The sequence below is a fragment of the Cricetulus griseus genome (genome assembly GCF_003668045.3).
Source record: "Cricetulus griseus strain 17A/GY chromosome 1 unlocalized genomic scaffold, alternate assembly CriGri-PICRH-1.0 chr1_0, whole genome shotgun sequence".
Lineage (NCBI taxonomy): Eukaryota > Metazoa > Chordata > Mammalia > Rodentia > Cricetidae > Cricetulus > Cricetulus griseus.
In genome coordinates this window covers 196,622,449-196,643,678 of record NW_023276806.1, presented here as the reverse complement: position 1 = coordinate 196,643,678, position 21,230 = coordinate 196,622,449, and the positions used below count along the sequence as shown (strand labels likewise).

Genomic DNA, 21,230 nt, shown 5'->3' with positions numbered 1-21,230 from the left:
ATTAGGATTTTTATACATTTTTGTATGCCCAGTGCCATACACATCATAGACAGCTAGTAAACGTCTGTTAAGTGGGAGAAAGACAGGGATACACAGGTAGACAAAGACTGTTGAATCTGTGTTTGGATCTCAGAAGATGAATCAATCAGACTGAGGATGAAGCTCAGGAGTAGAACTTACCTACCATGTAGAAGGCCCTGGCTTTGCCTCCCAGTGCCACAAAATAAATTAGTAAGTAAATAAATAAATAAGATTCATTTGAGGTGCACCACAAGGACTCCTAGCAAGCAGATAATGGTGTGCACTTCGTTTATTTGTGAGCTCGCCGGCAGATTAACTGTTCTCAGGACCACACTCTTTATGTTAAGTGCCTTCTCAAAACACTGGTAAGGAATACCTGTGTCTGGGACACCCAAGTCACTTTTGTATTTCTTTGGGTCCTAGACAGTAATGAGAACATTTGTTTTACCCCATCAGGAGTCGGTAAAGCTCATCTAGCAAATCCATTTTGGGTTCGCTACAGTTCCAGACGACACTGAGGGTGCTCTTAGATGCCCAGCCTCAGTTTCCTATCAAAGAGAAAGATGACCCTAGTCAGGAAGACTGTTATCCTCCTAGACACATGATAGGCCTCTCAGTTCGCCATTGTTTCAAGTCACTGCTACCGGAAAAGGCTGTAGAGAAATGAACAGAGAGGAGGGAGGATGGCGGAATCTTTGACAGGAGAGTATTCTTGGCACAGGGTATACTAGGTTGGAAAAGTATCTGTCTAGCTTGCACAAAACACTAGGTTCAAACTGTAGTATCACACAAAAACAAAACAAAACAAAACAGGAGGAGAGCACACTATAATACCAGCTCTTGGGAGGTAGAGACCATACAAGGAGCTCTGGGCCAGCTGAGGCTGTGTGAGATCCTGTCTTGAAAAGAGAAAGAAAGGAAGGAGGGAAGAAGGAAAGAAAGAAAAAGAAGATCCTAGAAACTTCCAGAACATGGGGCTGGGGAGGTCACTCTTTTTCGTAAATCACAGTGCCTACATTGGGCAACTCACAACCACCATCACCAGGGTATCTGGCACCCTCTTCTAGCCTGTAAGAGCACTTGTCCACAGGGCCAGGCATTGGTGGCACACACCTTTATTCCCAGCACTCGGGAGGCAGAGGCAGGTGGATCTCTGAGTTTGAGGCCAGCCTGGTCTACAAAGCAAGTTCCAGGACAGGCTCCAAAGCAATACAGAGAAACCCTGTCTTGAAAGAAAAAAAATAAAGAGCACCTGTACACATGTGGCATACACACACACCTTAGTAAAAGTGAAATAAATCTTTAAAAAAAGAAAAAAACTTTAGAAACTAAAATAAGTAGCTTTAACAATATTGAAGAAAGGCTTGTGACATCCAAACATCATTATGATCAGTAATTAGCAAACTTTCTCTACAAAGGAAGAAGTAGAAAACATTTTAGGCTTCTCTGTCTCTGTTCCAAATCCTTAATGCTGTCATTGCTGTGAGAAAGCAGCCATCACAAATACATGAATGAAACTGAGCACAGTGTGCACACCTGAGTCCAGCACTCGGCAGTCTGGGGCTGCGTAAGGCAGGAAGTCTCAAGTTCAGGGCCGACCTAGGTTACATAGCAAGATGACTGAAGAAGGGAAGACTGAAGAAAGGGAGAGAGGAAGGGAGGGGCTATTGAATAAGCATGGCCACGTTTCAACAAAACTATTTATGGATGACAAAATTTAGATTTCATTCAGGCCTGCCATGTCATGAGGTTTCATTCCTCTCTTAATATTTTTCCAACCATTTTTTTAAAATATGAAAACAATTCTCAGTTTATAGGCCACACAGAAACAGGGTGTGGGCTGCATATGGGCTGTGTGGGGAGTAGTTTTGCAACCTCTGGTTTAGATAAGTGTGAGCATCTTGTTATGAAAAAGCTGCTCAGACTCGGGCTTCCAGAAACAATAATTGGCTTCATTTCTTTATCGCTTCACCTTTCCTTTCACTTCTCCCGTTTGCGTGGACTTGCGTGCTGATCTGCGACCTGCGTCTGAGTTATTCGGGAACAAAAATGTCCCCTAGGAAAATGCTGCACTGTTTGCGTGTTTTACGCTTCCTTGTGGTGTACATGTCAGTGGCTGTTGCAACATTTTAGCCAGCAACAGACCCGTATGTGAAAATGGTCCCCTAAGACTATGATGGGGTTGAAAGATTCTTGTTGCTTAGTGATAGCACAGCTTTCAGAATTCTGGAACAGGAGGCGTTACCAACCTGGGGGCCGGGGGTGATGCTGGTGTCAGTAAGCCCTACTACATGTCTGGTCACATAAATGTATAGCAGTACAGTTGTGCAGTGCATAACACTTGGTAGTTACTTTAAAGAACCACCGTATGGACTTACAAGATCTCTGTGCTATTCTTTCTGTTACTTCCTTATTTCAGCGTATGCTCCTACCAATAAATATGACTACTGTAAAATGGTGTACCACTTATACCAGCATCAATCTCCTATGTCTTTTCCTTATGCTTGATTTAATATAACTTTTCATTTATCATGGGCCTGTGAGCAATAAGCTGTTTCCTATATGTGTGCTTATGTGTTGTGTGTGTGTGTGTGTGTGTGTGTGTGTGTGTGTGTAATAGGCATAATATTATGCATACACATACATATATACATATTATATGTTATACCTATGATATATATATCATGTAGCCCAAGTAATTAGTAATCTATACAATGTAGGCTTTTGTGAGAGCTCCATTTTAACAAAACCACTCAAGGACATTTCTTGGATCACGTCTCCATCATTAAGTGACTCTGGTTTTTCGAGACAGGGTTTCTCTGTGTAGCTTTGGAGCCTATCCTGGAACTCACTCTGTAGACCAGCCTGGCATCAAACTCATAGAGATCCGTCTGTCTCTGCTTCCCAAGTGCTGGGATTAAAGGTGTGCGCCACCACTGCCTGGCCATTAAGTTACTCTTGACTATGTTTTATGGATAAAAAATTCTTCCTAATTGACTTTATAAATACCCAAACAATAATGCTAATGAGTCTTGTGTGCATATGTCTTCATAACATGAATAAATAAAAGACCCAGAGACTGATACTGGGGTTCAAACTTCAAGCTGAAGGTCAGAAAAACAAAGTAGCCAGCCACTAACTCTCACCTCTAGCTCAGGCTGCAAGGGCTGGTCCAGGAACTCTTCGCCAGTCCTCAAACTGCTGCCCCTCCTCAGTGTAGCTGGAGAACGAATGCTCCTATCTTCCGTGTGACAGGAGAATGAATGGTCCTTACTGAATAGTGACGAGCCTGCTTCTGCCTTTTATACTCCGCTAGTGCTGGGATTAAAGGCATGTGATCTGTTACTCTTTTAGATTGATTCAATCTCATGTATCCCTGGGTGGCTTTGAACTCAGAGAGATCCATCTACCTCTTAATCCTGAGTCCTAGAATTAGACATGTGTACCACTACCTCCTAGCTTCTGGCTGCTGGCATTAAAGGTATGTGCCTGGCTGACTTTGCTTTCTGAATCCTCAGGTGAGCTTTAATAAATCATAAATAATATATCACCAAATGTCTTAGTTACTTCTCTATTACTATGATTAGACACCATGACCAAGGCAACGTATAAAAGAAATAGTTTATTGGGGTTTACAATTTCAGACAGTCCATAGCCATCATGTCTGGGAGTATGGCATCAGGCAGGCATGACACTAGAGCAGAAGCTGAGAGGTTGCATCTTGAGTCACAACCAGGAGGCAGAGAGAACAAACACACTGGGAACGGCTCAGGTTTTTTGAAGCTTCAAGGTCTGCCCCATGATACACCTCCTCAACAAGTTCACAACTCCGGATCCTTCCCAAACAGTTCTGCCAGCTGGGATCCAAGCATTCAAATGTATGAGTCTAAGGGGGCCGTTCTCATCCAAACCACCACAATGTGTTTGTGAGTGTGTGCTGATGTGTGAGAGTGTTCCCACATGTATGTGCAGGTATGAGCATGATTATTCTTTCTTGTAGAGGCCAGAAGTCAACCTCAGGTGTTGTTCCTCAGGAATCATCCAACTTGGGTATTTTTGTTTTTGAATTCCCAGCTTGTTTTTGCATGTTTGTTTTGTTTTGTTTTTGTTTTGTTATTTCTTTTTGAGACCAGGTCTCTCACTGGTACCTTGGGGACATCAACCAGCTCTACAGATCTATCCTTCTCCCCTTCCCTGTGGTGGGGTAACAAACTCACACCAATACACACAGATTTGTATTGGATGTTAGGAACCATGCTCAGGTCCCCATGTTGTGTGCCAAGCATTCTACCAACTAAGCTACGTCCCCAACTCCCATTAATCATATTGTATGGTCATTGGATTTTTGTTTTGTTTTTATGAGTTAGGGTCTCACTGTGTAGCTCTTGCTAGCCTGAAATTCACTGTGTAGACCAGGCTGGCCTAGAATTCACAGAGGTCTGTTTGTCTCTGTCTCCCAAGCATTGAGATTAAGGGGCATGCACCATCATACCTAGACCCTAATCATATTTTTTGACCATCATAATTCATCAGATGTTGACAGTCTGCTTTTAATAGTGCTATGCTGGATATCGTGGAGATAAAAGAGGATAGAACATTAATAGGTAGGTAAGCAGCTACTTAGATAATCTAGTGGCCAGGGGAAAAATAATCACGGAGAATTGCCTGGGTTTGTTACTGTATACATGCATAAAGTGTGTCTTTAGGAGCAACCGAAGGCAGCTGGGGAGGGGGAAGGGTGAGATGTGAGCTCTTTTGCATTCCAGCTGTGTGACCTTGGGCTGATTACATAAACCATATGAATTTCAGCTTCCTCTTTTCAGACTGGGTATAATGATAACTACCTACCGAGGAGGTGGGGAATTAAATGAGTTAGTCTGTATAAACCTGCTCCTCCCTGGGACACAGTGAACAACTGGTAAAACGCAGCCGTTGTTGCAGGGGAGCAGTACACACAGCTTATTTACAGGAAGCACAAGCAGGCAGAGCACTGAAACCTAGGAGCTAGAGTCACAGACATGTCTGGAAACCCACAGACCTGATAAGGAACATTTGGGTGAAAATAAAAGCAGAAGTGATAGTGTCACAGGGGCAGACAGTAAGGCAGCTGGCCAGCTGTTGTCCCTAGCAACCAGCTTCTGGGTTGCCTATGAAGCTCCACCTACTACAGGCCTAGCTACCCAGCGTCCCCACTCCAGCACTTAAATGTCAATTGTAACTGGGTTAAAACAAAACAAAACAAAAAAACCATGATGCTTCCTTCCAGCCAGGGCGTCTGAAACCCAGACACCTAAACGTTCCTCCTCTTATGCCCCTCACTAATTCTTGACTTTCACCCTAAGCTCTGTGCCTTTTTTCTCTGGTAACAGGGTATTGAATGCTAGTCTTCCTCTGGTGGTGTGCTTCCCTGAATACTAGCCTGCTCCACCACGGCTTGGATGCCTTTGTTGATCTCTGCTCTGACCAGCTGTCATACACAGGCATACACAGTATTCTACTGCTCACACCCTGCCGTGTTCTCCCCGGAGGTCCATTCCAGGTGCCAGGCCCTCATGGGCCAGCAGCTAGAATAAGGCTAATCTACTTCATAGTAACAGCTTCCTGAGTTTTACCTTGGTGTGAGATAATAGGCCTTTCACAGCCTGGCTTTCCTTTTCCAGACCACTGTGTTACAACCCATGCCATAGGGAGTACCCCCACCCAGTGTTGGTTCCTGTCCTCTCTCCATTGTTGATACAATTTCTAGCATGTCTTGTGAGCCTTTGGTGGCAAACAAACATCAATAACATTTTCCCAATACAGATGACCAAATTAGTGGCATAGGGACATAGCATAGGGGTAATAGTGAACTTCAATTTATTTAGAATCAACTGACAATATCATTCTGCTGAAAAGCAAGCATTTAACAAAGTTGGCACAACTTGGTTTTAAACTAATTCCTTATTGAGGAGGTGCTATTCTATGCTTAATTCTAGCCAGCCAAGAAGAATGTCTTGGTGAAATAGAAGTGACAAACAGCTACTCCTGTGCTCTGGACATGGAAATAGCCAGAGCAGGCAGCTCCACACTCATGGGGCTGACCTGGACAAGATGAAGAGAGCATGCGCAGGAGAACCTTTACCTAGCCAATAACTGAGAAAGTTCTAGAGGAGTAAAATGTCTGGAGAAGTACATTTCCATGCAATTAATAATTTCAGGTTAATGAAAAGGGAATTGTTAAAAACAATCAGTGTAATTACTTATTCAAGTAGCAGTCTGGTCAGCTCCTTATTTGAAAGGGTGTGTACAAAAAGCAGAAAACCGGGTATGTAACAAGTTTGTTTTCATTTGAAGGAGCAGCATGTTTGCTTTATTTGAAAGCCTGCATCCTGAGACCTCAGGTGGGAGTGAGGGATATAGCTCAGTTGGTAGAGTGCTTGCCTAGTCAGCGTGAGCCCTGGGCTCACACGTCTGTCATTCCAGCACTCTGAGGGTACAGATAGGGTAGCATGAACCTTGGGCTCATACTTCTGTCATTCCAGCACTCTGAGGGTACAGATAGGGTGGATCAGAAGTTAAAACAAGTTTGAGGCCAGGCTGAGATACATGTGACGCTGTCTCAAAAAAAAAAAAAATTAAAAACCCTCAAAGAACCCCAATCCTGTCAGTAGATGCTTGAATCCATGGAGATTAAGAAACCCTATTGAACTGTGTCTATTTCCTATGCGTACCTATGATAAAATTTAATTATAAACTAGGGACTGTAGCTGAGATAGCAATGTATTAGGCAAGATGTTATTTAAAACATATGCACTGTCTATTTTAGAGTTGTTCTCTTTGCCATTTTGGGATAACAGTTGGAAGCATCCCTGAGACCACAGAAAAAAATGAGATGAATGGAACCACTGTATATAAATGGGCCATCTCCGAATGCAGGGTTCCGACCTGTGAGAACAATGATGTGCAGCTGAGGTCCACAGGCAGCTGGAGTCTGGGGAAAGGATTGAAGACAGTGAATGGGGTTTTTGTTTGTATGGTGGAATCAGTGTCTTATGCATGCTATCGAATGTCCTGACCCTGAGCTGCATGCCCCCTCAGCCCGTTTGTTTTGTTTTTGTTCATAGTAAAGAATAATGGTGAAGGAGTAACGCTGCTGAATGGGGCAGACTCATGCCGTTGAATGAAAATTGGTCCATTCAACTATAGCTTTTTCTAGATCCTAAAGTACAGCTCCTTCCCCTGATACATTCATTCATATTCTCATCCTCCCCTACCTCTTCCTTCTTCTACCCAGGGTCTCGTGCTATGGAGCTGAGGCTTGACCTGGAGCACATGATGCTACCTCAGCACCTCCGGTGGTTGGGATTGCAGGAGTGAACCCTGTGATGACCTGTTTTGCTGCATTTTGGGTTGTCAGGTCTTTATGTTGGATTTTTGAGACAGGGTCACACTGTATAGCCTAGGCCAGCCTCAAACTCAAAGCAATCCTTCCACCAGGTCTGGCATTTGGTGCTGGGGATTAGACTCGGACCCTTATTCATAATAATCATATTCCATATATACACCCAGGTAACTTTAGAAATATGTCTTCATGTGTGAACATGTGTATATGGGTACATGTGTACAGGTGCACACACATGGGTTTGTATGGAGGACAGATGTCAACCTTGAATGACATCCACTTTGCTTTTTCAGACCAGGTCTCTTCTTTGTCATCTAGGATTCAGCTATTAGGTAAGGCTGGCTGGCCAGCAAGTACCAGGGACCCGCCTGTCTCTATGTCCCCAATTCTGGGATTGCCAGCGCATAGCACCGTGTCTGGCTTTTTAAAGACATATACCCTGGGGATCAAACCTAGCTCTTAATGCAAGCTGGCAAGCACTTTACCAAGTGAGCCGTCTATGTTCTTAAACTCTGTTTATACCATGACTAGGTGTGCCTAATGTGAAAGGATTTTCTAAAGAGGCTCAATATCATTCATTGTCTTGCACCCTAGTGCAGAAGAGAGGAGGTTTGAAGTTTTATCGTCTAGGTCTGTTGCAATCAATAGTTCCTGGCAGATAAGGGCCCACTTTGCGTCCTGAAAGTGGTTGCTCTACCAATGGCCACCAGAATGTCAGAAAGAGTCAGACAGGAGTGTGGAGGCCACATCAGGAAGTAGATCGTCCTGTGAAGGATGAAGAGGCAGTCAAATGAGCTCTATTGCATAATTTTTTAGATAAGCAAATAGCAGAGTCCAGTGGAAAATTCACAAGACCTCCATGTCTTTAAAACAACAACAACAACAACCCCAAGACAGTAAAAAGAGACCATTGTGAGCCGTGTCACTGTATGTGTGTGCCACAGGGCAAGCGGGAATGGAGGTGGAATGTGTGTTGCAAAGGCCAGGCATGGCACATGGAGAGGCGTTATCTCAGATGGGGTCAGATGAGAGTGGCTTGCCCTCAGTGGGACACTTTAAACCATGCGTAGCACATTGGAGTACGTGTCACTGTGCCCTGCCTCTGAACAGAATCAACTGGGTGACTCACTTTCAGCCCTCCTGTTCCAGGGTTCAACTGACTCAGCTTTTGACTGGTCCCATGGAAGGCTGCCCTGGAAAGACGTTAAAGGTTTGGAAACACAAAACAGGAAAAGACATTTCAGAATGGTTAAATGAAATCCTGGTCGATACATGCCTAAAAAAGAGACAAAGAATGGTCTCAGCAGAGAGGAAGGAGGACCGGAGCCAGAGACAACACCAGAATAAAGGGCTAGCCCATCTTTGGAACCTAGGCTGAGAGAGGGATACAGACAATGTTTTGACCTTGATCATGGAAGGAATTGTTCCAGCTATGAATTAACAGACCTTTAGAAACCATGATGTACCCCAGCAATTCACAGGCAACATGGCATTCCAGGGGGAGGGCCATGTCTTTAGCTCTAGTGTCTGCTGTATTAATGTTGAAGAAACATGAAACTCTGAATGGCAGAACACTTCTGTTTCTATTGCAAAAAATGATCCGGATATAAAGATACTAACAGCCTTAGTCATCCTCATAAGCATGCCCTACCCCCACCGCAGCTGTCCCTTCCTGAGGCCCCTAACTCCTCTTTCTTGCCCAAAGAGCAAATCACGTGGCCCAGGCTAAGCCAGTCTGTAAAGGGCATCCCTTAGTAACTGATTTGGGTATAGACATGTGACCTAAGTTCCTCCCACCAAAGAGAAGGTCAGGACTGTTGCTGAGAATGCTGAACCAGGATGCTATCCTGGAATTGAAAGCAGAAGTGTGAGACTCTTAACAGTTTGGGGGCACTGTGGTGGGACCATAGGGAGAGACTGTCCAGAATGAAACTGTCTGTCACCTGAGCCTACAATGAAGAAATGACAAGGGAGCTGTCGGGTCCTGCCGGTACCTTTGCTGGTGGAGTGTGTGGTTTGCACATGTAAGACAGTGAGTTCCATCCACAGTACTTGTCACACAGCCAGTCAGTCAGGAAGTGGTAAGAGCTGTTGTGCCTCCTGACATATCAGCAAGAATGGCAAAGGGATATAAGTGCATGGATGAAGTCTAGGGAGATGACTATACTTCATCTCTGTCGTGAGTCTAAACTAGCATTCTAGGGAGCTATGCAGCACTGTGTGCTTAAAACCTTAGCACATATAGCAAGGCCTGGTGGTCCAAACCTGCAATCCAAGCACCTGAGAGGCTGAGACCAGAAGATCACAAGTTCAAGTCCAGCCTGAGTTCTATGTTTAGATGCTACCTGGATGAAAAAAAGGAGGAAGACTCAATACCAACAACAATGAAAAGCCTCTTAATATATATGCACCATTTAATATTTAACTTAGGATTTTCATTTCTCAAAACTTTCCCAAAGAAAATAATTAGACATGGTCACCAAGTTTAATGTGGAATATGTAATGAGGCATACTTTGTAATAATACTTGGAGATAACCTAAGTGTCTAAAAAGAACCATTGTGTGAATTGGAATATACTCCTATGAATGTAGGCAAATGATAAAAAGCAGGTTCTGGAAGGTGTCACAACATCACAAAATATTATTTGGTTACATGCTTGTTTGTATGTATGTATGTATGTATGTATGTATGTATTTCTCTTGAGGCAGGGTTTCTCTATGTAGCTTTGGCTGTCTTGGAACTCACTATGTAGACTAGGTTGTCCTCGAACTCACAGAGATCCACGTGCCTCTGTCTCCCGAGTGCTGGGTAAAAGTGAGTACCATCAGCCTAGCCTAACTTGGTTCTTTATTTTAAAATGTGTTTTCTCAGGGGTGATGGTGGGGAACTGACTGGAGAGTTATGCAGTAAAATATATATAGTGACAATACCTTGGTAGTAAGATTGAGTTCATTTTCTTCATGATTTCTGTATATTCCAAGCTGCCTTAGCATTTTTAAATCTACAGGCAAGCTCTTATAATCAGAGAAAGAAAATGATTTACCAAGAAGTGACTTACTATGAAATGGGAGCCCATGATGAATGAAGGGTAAATTTAAATAAGATTTCAATTTCAATTTAAATGAGGGATTCAAGTTTAAATGAATCCAAAGCTTCTGATCCATATATGCTACAAAAAGAGTTTCCAGCTATGGGTGTGTTGTGAGGAATTGCTGAGGTGGGAAGTACCACATCCTGGGATTATGCAACTTTCCTAAAAATTTTTTTCTGGGTTCTTTTTTTTCTGTGGTTTGTTTTTCTTTCTTTCTTTCTTTCTTTCTTTCTTTCTTTCTTTCTTTTTTAATTTTGTTTTTAGTCAGGGTCATGCTATATAGTCCAGGCTGGTCTCAAACTTAAGATATTTCTGAATCCCACTTCACAAGTAAAGTGAAGTGAGTTTACATGTTTGTTCCACTAGGTCCTGCTAACTTTGCCAATAAAAAAAAGAAAGAAAGAAAAAGAGAGTAAAGAAAAGAAAAAAAGAAAGAAAGAAAAGTGACAGAGCAGGGTTCCAGGACAGGCTCCAAAGCTACAGAGAAATACTGTCTCAAAAAAAAAAAAAGAAAGAAAGAAAGAAAGAAAGAAAGAAAGAAAGAAAGAGAAAGAAAGAAAAGTGAATTCCAGAACCTACTGCCTGGTAAACTAGGCACTTAGGAAAAGAAAGTTGGTATCTACATGAGCCAGCAGGGGTTCACTGGAGTTCAGAACTTTAAGTACTGTGATTTCCTCACCCACAGGAGCCTTAAACCTTAAACCTCAAAAATCCTCATTCCGGACCTCCAAGGTAGGAAGTACATCACCCGCTTTAGGCAGAAGCCAGAGGCCTTAGAAGGCAAGCGCTTGTCACATGGTCTTCTCCCTCCCTCCATCCCTCCCTGTAGCTGATGCTCCTGGGTGGGGACATTAAAGGCATATTTATCATACCTGGCATTGTAGAGAGATTTCCAGGGAATCCTAATGGACACTATGAAACATCAAGGACAGTGTTACACACAAAATTGTGGGTTAATAAAACCCAGTGTTTTTGCTGTTGTCTTTTTCTTTTTCTTTTTCTTTTTCTTTTTCTTTTTCTTTTTCTTTTTCTTTTTCTTTTTCTGGAGCTGAGGACGGTACCTAGGACCTTCAAGTGATCTACCACTGAGCTAAATTCCCCAATCCCAATAAAACCCAGTCAACTCTCAGGTTTCAAATTGGTTATAATAACAATTGAGTATACTGTGTGCAGAGTTCTATGCTGAAATGCTTCTCATCCAATATCTTTCCCGGTATGGGAGAAGCAGGTGTTATCCCCATTATACAGGTGACAAACCAGAGCTAAGAGTGACATGTGTACGCGCTCCTGATTGCGTGTTAGTAAGCATGGGAGTTAAGACTGAGTCACGGAAAATCTGAGCTCGGAACCCATAACTGATACTTATATCAATATATCTTCACTAGGCCCCTGGCTCTAGTAATGGCTTAATTCATTTCTCTTACTAAAAGAAAGGTTTATCTGAGTAGCAACTCAAAATGACACAAGCGACTGGAAGAGAAGGAAAGCAAGAAACCCAGGGGACTGAGCGTTTACAAACAACCACCCAACTGCTCTGTATGTAGACAGCCTAGGAATCTCTTCCCCTCCCCCACGCCTCCTGCCCCACCCCACCTCTTGCTCTCAGATGATTCAGGATCCAAAATCACTCTATTGCTGAGCAGAGCCAGAATTAAATGTAGATCTGCCTGACTCCCAAGCCCTTGCTAGGTTTACTACTAGCTAAATAAACAAATGCGTAAATACAGTGTTTATGGGGTGGCGAGTTAATGTAATTGACTTTAAGACATTGTGTATAAAATGTGAAGTTTGTGTTCTTTTTCAACATTCAGAGTGCAGATAGCTCTATTGCTGGATCTGACGGTGCATGCTGAGGCAGGAAGACTGCAACGGAGGCTAACCAGGTGGCTATAGTGAGTTGCACATCAGCTTGGGTGACAGGGTGAGATTTGGGCACCAAACCTCAAGATCTGAATTGCTTAGGAAGCACCTCAAGCCAGCAGCGGCTATCGAACATCCTTGTGATTTTTAGCTAGTGTGACAAGAGGAACTATATTCTGGAAAGGGGAGATACCTACTTAGGTCTGGACACTGCTGACACCAGCTGGGGACAGTTGCACTTGAGTCCAAGCTTTCAAAACCACTTTGACATGCAAGGCTATGGCTAGCTAAAGGAAGCAAGCCAGCTGGCGAGCATGTACATTACACTGGATTATTTCATAAATGTGGAGTAAGTGCGGAAACCTGAGGGCCAGTTGAAAACTTTCATCTAGCAGGAGCAGTGCTATATGGAAGAATTTTTTTTAGATTGCACAAGGGTGGAAAGGAGTGACAGCTGTGGCTGGCAGGAAGCAGATGTGGGACAACAAGTGAAAAGCCAGAATATTATTGCACCTTGCATATTGTTGGGGAAGACATAAGTGCTGAGCCAGATGCTTTAAACATAGCAGGCACTCAAGAAATATACACTGAACTGAACTGGACTTACTGGCATGCAAAAATTCAAGGTTGTCTTGTGGCCAGAGGCTAGACAACTACCTAGTATACTCAAGACTCCCGTCTTTACACCCAGCCCAGCTCCTAGTTCTCAAGGTTCTGAAACCTCCAAATTCTGGGATTACAGGCACATACCGCTGTGACACCTAGTTTTATGCATGCTAGACAAGCATTCTACCAACTGAACTAGATTAATTCAGCCCTCATCCTGTGTTCTAATTATAAAGCCTGTTGTATTCTTCATCACTGCCCCCCCCACCAGGGCTGTTGATTTTTTTTCATAAAAGATCACTTATGTCTCTATTGGAGACCCCACTTGGTCCCTTTTCCATCCATCTCTCCAAGAGCTCTTGTCCAGAGTCCTCTCTTGGCTCTTTCTTTCTTTAACCACTATCTGTATCTTCTTCAGGGTTCTGGCTCACTGTGTGCCTTCCCCATGCTGTCTCATGGGTTACAGTGACGTATCTGAACCCTTCTTATATTCATGAAGTGCTGTAAATGTCCGCAGACTTGTTCATTCACACAGGGTGTCCTGCAGTCTCTCCAAGCCTGATGCCGTTAATGGTCCTGTCTGCACTGGCTCCCCTTCCCAAGGTTAACTTTTGTTCATGTCTTTGACTGCGACCATGGCCTCCTCCACTCTCAAAACCTTATCTGATCAATATCTGTGCCCCTAATGCTGCTTCTAAGTCTCCTTTGTATCCTTTGTATCTGGCACTCCCCTACTGCTATAGTGATTCAGACCTTACTTGCATTTTGAGACTCTACAGTGGCCTCTAGTTGGCTTTCCTGGCCGTTTTCTCCTTACTCCAGCTCACCCTTCACCACCCCACAAGCTTTCCCAGTTCCCCCTCTCCAATCCCGCCCCCCCCCCCCCCCCGCCGCCAGTGTGAATGATCACTGCCCTTCTCTCTTCAGGAACTCTTCATAATTACTTCCTGTCCTCAGAATAAATTGTAGCTTCTTAGCTGCCAATCAGACCTCTTCCCAGTATAGGGACCGCCTACCTCACTACTCCTGCTAGCCCACACCAGGCTTCATTCTCTTCAGTAAACACCATTCTTTTTCTCATATGCCTTTGTGCTTTTCCTTATCTTGTTCTTTCCCTGACCAAACAAAACAAAACAAAATGTTTTGGACAACTCAGATACCCCTTCAGTGTCCCACCCAAACTTTGGCTCACTGGGAAACAAAGCTTCTTGGCAGTGAGTTTAGGAGATATCATGTTGTAAGCTATCATGGCAGCTATTTGTTTCTTTTGTTATCTATATTTTTCATAGATGGAATAAAACCCATGGCTTGATACTAGGTAAGAGCTCTACTACCTAGGGAATGTTGTTTGAAGCAATGACACCAGGTATGGTGGCTGAAGAATATAATTTCAGGAGGCTGACACAGGAGAATTGCCATAAGTTTGAGGTTAGCAGGGCTACATAGTGAATTTCAGGCTGACTTTGACTGCAGAGGGATGCCTTTCTCCCAAAAAAAGAAGCAAAGATGTGTTGTGTATGGGGGTAGGGGGAGAAGGTAGAGAAGAAAAAAAGAAGAAGAAAGAAGTAGATCAGACTACTGAGACCTTGTTTCAAGAGAGAACAAAGGAAGGAAGGACCCAGAGTGAGGTCTTGTCTCAAAAAGATATAAAACAGAGAGAGAGAGAGAGAAAGAGAGAGAGAGAGAGAGAGAGAGGGAGAAAAGAAAGAAAAGAAGCAAACAAACAGTAGTCCTTGGGGAATTTGTACAGGGACAAGCCCAAGGTGACTTCCAACACAGAGATCAGAGGGAGCCAATAAAGGCCCGGGAAAGGCACAACCAGAGAGATGGACGGGAAGGAGAGCGAGGCTGTGTGGAAGGATGGCAGCTGTAGTGGGTGTTTCCATTAGGGCAAATGACCATGGGTCCCATGGTCTTCTATCTTCCTAGAGGCTGCTAGGGAGGTGGGCTGACTGAGAATCGGCCTTGGCCTTGACATCGTAAACGTTAATTCAACCTTCACAGCTCCACGGTCTTCATGGTGTGTTTTCAGTGGTGGGATGCGGTGGATAGTGAGTTGAGTTAGCTTTAAGAGAGAAAATGGATGCTTGTTAATTGAGTGACAGCTGGACAAAGGGGAAAGCTGGTTTATAAATTGGTCTGGAGCTGATAGGTCAGTGAGGGACTTTGAGACGAGGATGTGACTCAACATGCAAGCCTTTCCTTGAATGACAATGCAGTCCTGAGTTGGAGTTCAGAGCTATAGTCCTGGAGCATGACTTCTTCGCCATTTATACCATTTCCTCCCCTGGCCAGTTCACTCAGGCCTTGTGGGAGTCTGAATGTGTCTGGCCCCTATAAACTCATAGGGAATGGCACTATTAGGAGGTGGGGCCTTGTTGAGGGAAGTGTGGTCTTGGAGGAGGCTGGATGACACCTGAGTTTAATCTAGACCTTGAGACTAGAGGGCACACCCTTAATTTGGGCCACACTTTCAGTTAGAAGTGTGTCGATGTGGGAACAGGCTTTGAGGTCTTTTTCTCAAACTTCACTCAGGGTGAAAGTCAATAGACTTCCTGTTGCCTCTGAGGCAAGACGTAGGACTTTCATCTCCAGCACCATATCGGCTTGCATGCCACCATGCTCCCCACCATGATGGACTGGACCTCTGCCTCGAACTCACAGAGATCTGCCTGTCTCTGCCTCCTAAAAGCTGGGATTAAAGGCGTGCGCCACCACCGCCTAGCTGAACCTCCGAACTGAAAGCAAGCCCCCTCAATTAAATGTTTTCCTTTATAAGAGTTGGCTGTGGTCATGGTATCTCTTCACAGCAGTAGAAACCCTAACTGAGACAGGTCCTCTCATGTGGGGCTGCTTGGAGAAGAGTCTTCACAGTGGGGATATGGGTAGGGTTTTTAGGAACTATCGCTAACACTCATTGCTAGTATGTCGGGTTGCTGATAAGGCCTACCAGACTGGCTCTCACCCTTTTCTGGACAGGGCAGCACTAAGCCTGCGTACTCTAGAAGAGGTGGGCAGGAAAGCCTGTCCTGCCCAACTGAGTGTGTTTGAACATGCTGTCCTTTGAAATATTGCAATATAAAAGTATTAATTTAATAATGGAGATGGGTTAAGCAACCTCCTAGATTTGATGAAACCAGGCTTAACTGTTATTCCCTAGACTTTAGCTGTTATGAAACTGGGCGGATACAAACCTCTAGGAGACTGGATTGGTGCTGATTTTCTGCCGTTCTCTGTGTGGTGTCCCATACGGAGTCAAGTTCCCAGAAGGGCTTTGGGTACAGATGCAGAATACATTGTGTGTAGATGGCTATGGATTAGACATTTCCCTTTATAGAGTCATTTCTGGGTTTGTCTAGGGCCTGTGCAGTGACTGACTGCAGAAGCTTCTGATACACAGACTCTGTAGTTCTCCAGCTGCATCCGTTGTCTCTGCCTTACTTGTCTGTGTCTCTGCACATCATGTTCCGTGTACCAGGAACAACCATAGCCTCTTCCTGGAATGACAGGCACTGGGAGGAGGCCGTCTTCACCCACTCTGCCAGCCAGATCCCCGCTTTGTGCTCCCAAAGCCACAGCTCCCGTTCCACCCCCACTGCAGTTCACAACATTTGCGGAATCTTTCCACACTCTCCTTGGCTCATACGTGTCTTGAAGTCTATGATCTTATACCTGTTTTTATCCTTTGCATTTAGAAGAGTGTTTATGGGCCCTGAACACCAAGTTTGTTGAGCGGATACCTTAATGTTTAAGAGTGTGACCGAATAAATGAGCAAATGAATTAATACATGGACGGTTGGGAAATCAGGACCTCCCAAATGGAAACTAATAGGATTAGGTAACACCAGGTGGGGTTACCTGTAACCCGGGCTGGGGAATACAAGAGGGTGCTTTTGTTTTATAGCAAGTTCAAGGCTAGCCTGCTCTACTTGAGAGCCTGTCTGAAAAACAGAATAAAATTGACAGTTTTACATCTCTGCAGAATTTGTATAATATAGTGGTACTTCCAAAATTCGGTTAGGTTTGCACAAAAGATTTGATCGAGGAACCTACAGGTGTTTTGGTCCATGTTATTTAAGCAAGGTATTTTTCTCCTTAAAATTTAAGAATGAAGTGATCATCTCTAAGCATGTTGGTTTAAGGCAATAAAAACAATTGCCGGGCGTTGGTGGAGCACTCCTTTAATCCCAGCACTTGGGAGGCAGAGGCAGAGGCAGGCGGATCTCTGTGAGTTCGAGACCAGCCTGGTCTCCAGAGTGAGTGCCAGGATAGGCTCCAAAGCTACACTGAGAAACCCTGTCTCGAAAAACCAACAATAGGAGCATACCACCTAGAACCCCTTCAAAGTGAAGTTCCATTGATCCAGTCCTGTCACTCCAACCCTGCAGGGTTTCTTTTACGCCCAGTGTGTAAGATGCTAATAGCCCTTTTTAGTATTTACATTATAAAAACATTGTCAGGGTGCTTTAGAAAGTCTACATAGTTATGGTGTCTTCTTGGAAGATAAACTTATACTTAAGTGAGGTATTATTATTTAGTTTTTCCTTTTCGGGCCTATTAACTGAGAATTAGATGAAAACTCTGCTTTAAGCAATAGTCAGCAGGTAAATGATTATTGACTTGAGTAAAATGAGATTAACAAAAAAATCTGTAGCTGGAACTGCTGCTCAGCCGTTTGTAATGCCAGTGGGTTGGTGTGTGCTGTTCAACACTGTTTTTCTCTTCTGCACTCTGATCAGGAGCTGAAGACAGACAAGCCTTTTGGTTCAGGCTTTGTGTGTTTCCCAGAACCCAGGATCACCTGGAAGGGTTATGTTTTGGAAATAGTGTTCCCACTGGTGAAGTCAGGCCTAAGTGAACTACCAAGCCTCTGTTTCCCCTTTGGGCACTTGGGAGAGGCTAGCTGATTTGTGTGGTGGTCTGGCTAGTTAGCATTGATTGGTGCCTGTGTGCATGGCTGAGCAGCGCCAGGCCACAACTTTCCTGTGCTCTTGGAATTCAGGATCATGTAGGGGAGAAGGGCTATGGAAATCCTGCTTGTGGATTTGTGCAAATGTAAATTTTGTTTCATTGTTCAAGGTGGGCTGGGTGAGTAAAGGCACCTGCCCCGCGAGCCTATTGGCCTGAGTTTGGTTCCCGGGACCCACACTAAGATGGAATTAGAAAACTGAACTCCTATCATGGAAGCCGAGAACACAAACAGAGTCAGGGAAGATGCAGAGTAACTGAGATGATGCTTTGGAGTATATGTGTGCATGAGGTAGGTGTGTGTCTGTGTGTGTGTGTGTGTGTGTGTGCGTGCGTGTGTGTTCACACATCTATGCTTCTTTGGTTCACCTTCTTGCAAGCTTCCTACCCTTTCCCCTTGCCAAACCCTTCATTGTGTCTGTGTCTCACCTTCACTCCCCAGGACCAACCTTCAGTAGTGCTTGCCGTTGTGGTCATCTGTTTTCCACCTGACCCATTTATTTTGGCTTCTGGATTTTGCTTTCAGAGAGGCTCCCTGCTTGCATAGCTGCTTGGCCAGCTGTGGGGCCAGCTGCCTGTTCCAGAGTCCAAGGTGACCAGACTCCTTCCCTCCCTCTGACCGCCATGACAATAGGGGAGAGACAGTGAGTGTGACAAGCAAATCTTCCCCAGTCGCTGTCACTTCAGCGATGGGCTGCTCAAGAACTCAGATGGGCCTTCATCCATCACAGCGAGCCTTGGTCCAGGAAGCCTGTGTGGACCTTTGAGACCTAGAGGGAGAATATACAAGGCGGATTTGGTTTACTTGATGGCTTTAGCTAAGCCCAGCATTAGTTGGTAGACTACTCCTTGACCTGCAAGCTGTGACTCCCCGGATACCTGACATGAATCAACTACACTGCCTTCAAGGAGGTAGGGGTCCCTTGTGGATATCCTTCATCTGATGAAGGTAGCCTTCAGGAGGGCCCCATTTCCCACTTTGGTGGGGGGGCGGAGTCTAAGGATATGGTATGTCATCTTCCACCTTCAAAGCAAACATTTCCAAATGGCTGGCTGTGTGCACTGGTTCTGTTCACATCTCAGCTCACTGGTCCTGAACTTGTGCACCTGTGGATCCTTGATCTTTCATCTTTGATCTCTGAACACTGTTTGCCTTTGTTGACCCCAGCCTGTTTACTGAAATGTGTCTTACCCTTGGCATCCCTCACCCTGATACTTTGGATGTGCCTCCTTCCTGTTTTGGGGGAATCCTTTCTCTGCCCAGGCTTTCGGCTTTGTATTGGGCTCTTTACATCCTCCTAGGCTGTCTCGTTCACCCCTGTGAATCCACTTATTCTGTGCTGTATTAGTTTGCTTCCCTGTTGCTGTGATAAGACACTGACAAAGAGCGACTTGGGGAGGGAAGGGTTTATTTCCGTTTACAAATCACACGCCTTCTCTGGCTCCCTCCATCGGCTGCCTTATGGATATAGCCCAGGCCCACCTGACTAGGGAAGGCGCTGCCCAGAGTGGACTGAGTCCTGCTACATCAATTAGCAGTCACGAAACTGACCTAAAGACATACCCAAGACCTAATCTGATGGAGGCAAGTTTTCAATTGAGGTTCCCTATTCTAAAGTATATCTAGGTTCATGCCAAGCTGACACAAGTTAACCAGCAGAGTTGTGTTGATGATTTCTAAACCTATTTCATGCGGTTACCAGATCCAGCTGCCTGTCTCTGCTCTGTGAATCTCCCCAGGCATCACAAACATGACTAAGGCATGTGTCTATGCCTCCCCTACAGCTTCTCCGTCTTGTCTTCATGTTGTTTGTTGTCTTAATGAATGAATCATAATTCACCCTGTATATATCCCAAACCAATCCCCAGTCTTGATGGCTGCCTCTACAAAATGCTAACACACAATCGGCCCAACTCTTCAATAGTCCATGTTCCCTAGAATATGCCTTGTCAGCTTGTGTCATTTGGTCCTCTTCGCTTTGCCAGCCTCTCCCCTGAGTGAACTGGCTGATGCCCTCTGTCTTAGTTGTATTGATTTTTTTTTTTATTTTAATGTGATTCCTCTTAGAGAAAGGGGATTTTGAGGAATCAGAAAGACTTGCTGATCATAGTGGAGCACCTTTGAGCCAAACGTGTGCTAAGAATTCAGGACAGGAGCAGCATGCCATAGACAACCTTGCACTAGACATCTGGCTTCCACACACAGCCCCCTCCTCCATCCTCAACTCCAAGTTTTCATATTCTCTTACTTGCATTTGTTTAACATTCACTGTTATTTTCTTGTCTTCCTTTTTAAAAATTGCCTATCTCACGACATTGTTTTTCTCTTTGCTGTGACCAAATACCTGATAAAAAGCAACTGAAGGGAAAACAGGATACAGCCCATCATGACAGGGAAGGCAAGGTAGGAGGACTGTGAGGCAACTGGTCACATTATGTCCCCAGTCACCAGAGAGGGATGAAGGCCGGACCTCTGCTACTTCTCCTTTTTATTAGCTTCAGGATCCCCTCCCATGGGACGGGGCCATCTGAATTCAGAGTGCATCTTCCCATCCTCAGATGCACCCAGAGGTGCGTTTCCATGGTGACTCTAAATCCAGTCAAGGTGACCGAAGAGTACACTTCAGGGGGGCAGAGAGTTTGTTTAGCACTACATGCTCAGGACTTAAAACGGTACATGGAAGATACCACAATTTGCTGATCGAGTGAAGGTTCTTTCTTTTTTTCCTGTTTTTTAAGGTACTGAAATGTGCATTGGTCTCTGGAGGATCCGGTACACGTCCCTCTTCCCCTTGACATTTTTTACTGATGACTAAGATGATAACGTTGATGGCATGCTAAGCAAATAGACAGATGACATACAAGTAGGGGGGTAGTCACTTAATGGATTCAGTCAGGATCCCCTCTACCCCAGTGCTGACGGATTGTAGTGAATCATCTGGCAATATGAAGTTAATGGGTACAAGTATCAAGCCTCAAAGATCCCTGAATCCAATTAAACAGGTACAGAGTGGGCGAGCGATGACTTGCAAGCACACACGTCAGGAAGATTTAGAGCCTCCTGTTGATTGTAGATGGTGAGTCAACACCGTGTGATGTCCCTTTCGAAAAAATCAATCTCCTGTATTAATAGCAATAGAGCATTTGAGAGTGGAGCTGGCTCTCCAGTGCTCACTGGGGATCAGACCACATTTGCTCTGTTTATGAATTCTGGGCTCAGACAGAGCTATTGAAAGACAGAAGACCATCTAAGAAGAAAACAAAAGAATAATAAAGGTTCTGGTAAACAGTGTTATTCAGAA

General features: G+C 44.4%; 1 long non-coding RNA gene across 7 annotated transcripts in view; it reads left to right on the top strand.

Moving 5' to 3' along the window:
• The window catches only part of LOC113839306, a 53,056-nt gene that overhangs the window by 7,540 nt on the left and 24,286 nt on the right, over positions 1-21,230 (top strand). For 2 of the 7 annotated variants that reach the window (XR_004771666.1, XR_004771667.1), the window contains exon 2: positions 18,455-21,005. The exons of the other annotated variants lie outside the window; for them this stretch is intronic. This is a non-coding gene — a long non-coding RNA (uncharacterized LOC113839306). The remainder of the gene's footprint in view (positions 1-18,454; positions 21,006-21,230) is intronic. 7 annotated transcript variants of the gene reach the window in all.